At 31.8% G+C, this 4509-nt stretch overlaps 1 long non-coding RNA gene across 1 annotated transcript; it reads right to left on the reverse strand.

Moving 5' to 3' along the window:
* Window positions 1–408: 408 nt before the first annotated feature.
* On the reverse strand, window positions 409–3031 carry LOC132293335 (uncharacterized). The gene is made up of 2 exons (XR_009477820.1): window positions 2756–3031; window positions 409–1506 (listed from the first exon to the last, which is right to left on the reverse strand). It is a non-coding gene; the product is annotated as an uncharacterized LOC132293335 (long non-coding RNA).
* Between the last annotated feature and the right edge of the window lie 1478 nt (window positions 3032–4509).

The following is a 4509-nucleotide window of genomic DNA, read 5'->3' on the forward strand; positions in this document are numbered from 1 at the left end:
AGGTGTATTTGAATTATAGGGCATCTTTTTATTAATTAGACACTCTTATTTTGGTAAAAGAACTGACAGTATATCATTTGTGTGTGTGTGTGTGTGAGAGAGAGAGAGAGAGAGACTATGAATCACTATGCAATTTTGTACTATTGTCATTAGCAAAATCCTTTTTGGTATTGCTCTCTTTATAGTTAGGAATTTAAGTTGAATTTCCTATTTTTCTATTCATTGCTTTTGATGCATTTCATTTACAACTATATGTAACTTGCTTTGCAGAGCTTTTCATTTACAACTATCTGTAACTTGCTTTGCAGAGCTCTCGGTACTTTTTTTAACTTGGGAGAGCTGAGTAGTCTCATCTTACAAAGTTGATTTTTATTATTTCGATTGTTAGTATTTTTATTATTATTATTATTATTTTTTTTTTGTCCATCTTATTTTTTGTTAATATCATGAATTTTGTGTATACTTTATGTTAGTATTACACTTTTTTTCTTTCTTTTCTTTTTTTCATTGGTGGATCAATATATAATATGGGCGGCATTGAACCTCTCCAAATAGAGTCTAAAATCCTCTCCAAATAGAGTCTAAAAGCATTTTAGTCTGTAAGGCAATGAAAGAAAAATAGTGAGAAAAGAGTCGCTAAAACCAACATGGTAACTGTAAACACGTGAAAACAACCTTAAAAAAAAAAAAAAAAAAAAAAAAAAAAGGTCAAATTCATATTAAACTATCCGATAGGAGATGCGATTACGGCGGATTTACAGTCGCAAGTGCGACTGTGTTTAACAGTCCTCTTTCATAAATAATGGAAAACACTCTTTCATAATTAGCCAACCATTAATCAAAGCTTTGACCCTTTCAGGGAGATGAGGACGAAAATAAATTACTTTGACAGAGCACACTATATGCAGCTACCAGCCCATGGCAACTTTGCACTTGAATCAGTAATCATGTAAAAACATGGGTCTGCTACTTCCGCCGGGGTGGATGGTAAAGCCATTATCATCCCACTCATCATCACTACGGTCACCATCACTCCAGCTCTCATCCGAGCCCTCTTCCGGCACGCTTGAATCACCGTACACGAAGTTCGGAATATGAGAAGCAAGCTTCAAAATATCGTCGTCACCCTTGAAACGTTGGCAGTCTCTAACATCAAAATGCACAAGTTTTTTGCAGCCCTTTAAAATCCTCACAAGAGCATCCCTACGAACATATGTATGCCTTATATCTAAATACTTCATGTTTGGCAGTAATGTGACTATAACCAATGATTCATCTTCCTTAATGTGGCCTCTTGATTCATCTTCCTTAATGTAGCCTCTTGAAATACCGAAATCAACAAAATTCTTGCAATGAAGGTTGACTTGGGTAAGGATTGATTTCATATTATGGGGGCATCCAACCCTTAACATCTGCAAATTTTTCCACTTGCTTATAAATTTTGAAAAGAAGGGACTTTCATTCGATCCAACAAAAGGCAGCGTCAAAAATTTCAAGCCAGGCCACCTGCCAACAAAAAATCAATGTTTTTTCAGAACTGTGATGATTTTCAATTGGTAACATGTAATGTACTCATCTAGCCCTTACCTCCTCCACACAAACCAATGGATAATTATTTTACATACAACAATTCAATAGATTTTCCACTGAAGCACTTTGTTCTATATAGTTCTACATTTGATGCAAAGAACACTAGATATAGAGGAGAGCAGGAAATCAATTGAAGTGTAGGGAAAACTTCCAGGCTTAACACAGACAGTTGGGAAACCGTTTCTTCTAGGAATTAGGAAAGGAAAAGGAAAATCAAATGAGTTTATTAAATTCCTTTATATTTTCCCTCTAGGTTAAATGAGATTAGAAAAGGTCAGATGAGATTAAAAAGTAAAAGATTGTTTAAAGACATTTATATTTTCCCTTCAGGTTAAATGAGATTAGAAAGTGAAAAAAAGGTTAAATGAGCGTAGAAAGTAAAAATATTGTTTAGAGACATTTATATTTTCCCTCAAGTTTAAATGAGATTAGAAAGTAAAAATTGTTACTATAAGACATTTAAAATTGTTAATTTGACCCTGCTTTCCCACAATCTTCTTTCCCTTCCTTTCCACAATAACAAAACTTAAAAAATAACCTTCACGTATCTTATCTTTTCGGTTCCCCATGGAATGGTTGAGTTGGCATAAAACATCTGGGAATGACCCAAAGGTGCGGGGAGGGAAAAACACCCTCCATTAACCCCCGCCCAAAAAAAAAAATTTAATAATTTGCAAACCAAACAACCTAAAGAACAATTCGGATGAATAAATGCAATTTTAGAGCATAAAATAATTATTAAATTTTATTTAATTAAATAATTATTAATTTGCAAACCAAACAACCTAAAGACTATGAACTATTTCGATTTTATTTAATTAAGGAAAGTATAAAAAAACATGTTTAAAAAATCAGAATCGACGGTTATTTGACCGGAAAAAATAAAAACAAAACAACAAAAAGCAAGTCTTTACCGGGGAATCAACAAACTTTACTGAAGAAAAGCTTAATACAACACTACGAAAGGTGAAACCAATGTCGAATGTGTTAAAAACAAAGATTGGGTCAATTGAGATCTGAAATGGGAATTACTACCCAAACCAATTATAAGTTCAAACCAGTTTAGATCTCAAAATCCATAAGAGCTTATCATACAACACGATACACACAGCAGATAGATATAGAATGAATTCAACTAAAAGAAAGTTGAGTTCAGGCGACCAACCTCTAAATTGATGCAGATCAGGACCCTTTCAATTTTGCGATCAATCCGATCAATCTAACAAAGTATAAAAGGAAGTTAACAGGGGAAGTTTACTGGGTTGAGGAGATCTCACATAAACAATTGTGTTCTAGGGATATTTCCGAGGTTGAGAATAGCTAGGAGAAACAAAACCTCAAATTTGAATTATCATATGGGAAAGTGCCCAAAAAAAAAAAAAAATTTGTAAGAAATACCCTTATTAAAAAGGTAAATTACAATGACCTCTCTTTACGTTGACTTCCCTACTCTGGCCACTGAAAGTGTAAAAAGTCAATAATACCCTTATATAATGATAAATTATGTGCTTTAGACTATGTACAATGCAAAATTGTTGTTTTTCATTCCAAAACTGTAATATTCCTAATTTTCAAAAGGATATAAAAGGAATTTAATTATTTATTTTATTGTATTTTACGTACTTACGTGGTTATATGCTTATGTGGCTATATGATTATATGTTTCTTTATTTTAATTGCTTATGTGATTTATTTGATTTAATTGGGTGAGTATGTAGTTAATTAATTGAGTGTTTTAATTGTTTAATTGATGTATGGTTTAATTGTAATTAGTTGTTAGTTAGGATTAAATAATTTAATTGTTTTATGTTTTATTTTATTTTTATTTTAAAGGATGGATATGGATGGTCACAATAGACCAACCAATTAGGTCGCATGGATTACTTGGATGTGAATTGTATAGGTACAAATATTTATTCATGAATGGTTGTACCTATATATATGGGTATATATGTATATAAGGATAGTTTTCTAATTATTATTATTATTATTATTTGTATATAGTAATTTTAATAATAATGAAATAGTAGTATTATATATATAATTATAAGTTATATATACATACCTATATATATATTACGTTAGTTTAGCTAGCAGACTTATATATATATATATATATATATATATATATATATATGTTTTTTTTTTTTATTTTTCCTTTTTGTTTTCCTTAAGTTAGCAGACTTAGGGTTAATATAGGATTAGGGTTATATGTTGTATATATATAATAGTATAGGTCTGTAAGAGGCTAGGTTTTATATATGTGATATATTATATACTTAGAGGCAGAGAGATACAGAGAGGAAAATGTGAAGGAAAATAAGGAGGTTTTAGCAAAGGGTTCAAGGCCGAACCAAGGAGAAGTTAGGAGGCTTGCTCGTGGGTTAAATCAGGAGCGCAGAGGACTGAGAAGGCAGCCAAGAGGTGGCCAGAAAAAAAGTAGAGAAGAATAAGGTTTGAGGGTTTCAATTCGAAATCCTTAAAGGTAAGTTCTTTTCTTACTCTCTCCATTTGATTTGTGTTTCTATACATGCCTAGGAGATTTTAGGTTACTTAAACAATTAAAACTAAATAATTATGCATGTTTAATCAGATTAAAATAGAGAGTTGTATGGTTTTATTTTTATAATCTTGTTTTGAATGATTATTGGATTTTGATGCATGATTATATGTTTAAGTTAAATCTGTTCATGTTAAAACATTTAAAATAAAGTAATATGTATTTATGAGACTTGGGTTGAAGCTTAGAGGCCTTTACAATGAAGTTTTAGGGTTTACAGAGACTGAACTAACGAAGAAGACGACTTCAACATCAACCGAGTCGACTCAGTTGGAATTGAGTCAACTCGATTAGTAATCGAGCCAACTCGGTTGGCAATCGAGCCGACTCGATTGTAACCGAGCCTGCTCAGTTGGGCT

Source organism: Cornus florida, unplaced genomic scaffold, assembly GCF_030987335.1.
Source record: "Cornus florida cultivar Cherokee Brave unplaced genomic scaffold, ASM3098733v1 CherokeeBrave_3.0.0_Hap2_Chr02, whole genome shotgun sequence".
Lineage (NCBI taxonomy): Eukaryota > Viridiplantae > Streptophyta > Magnoliopsida > Cornales > Cornaceae > Cornus > Cornus florida.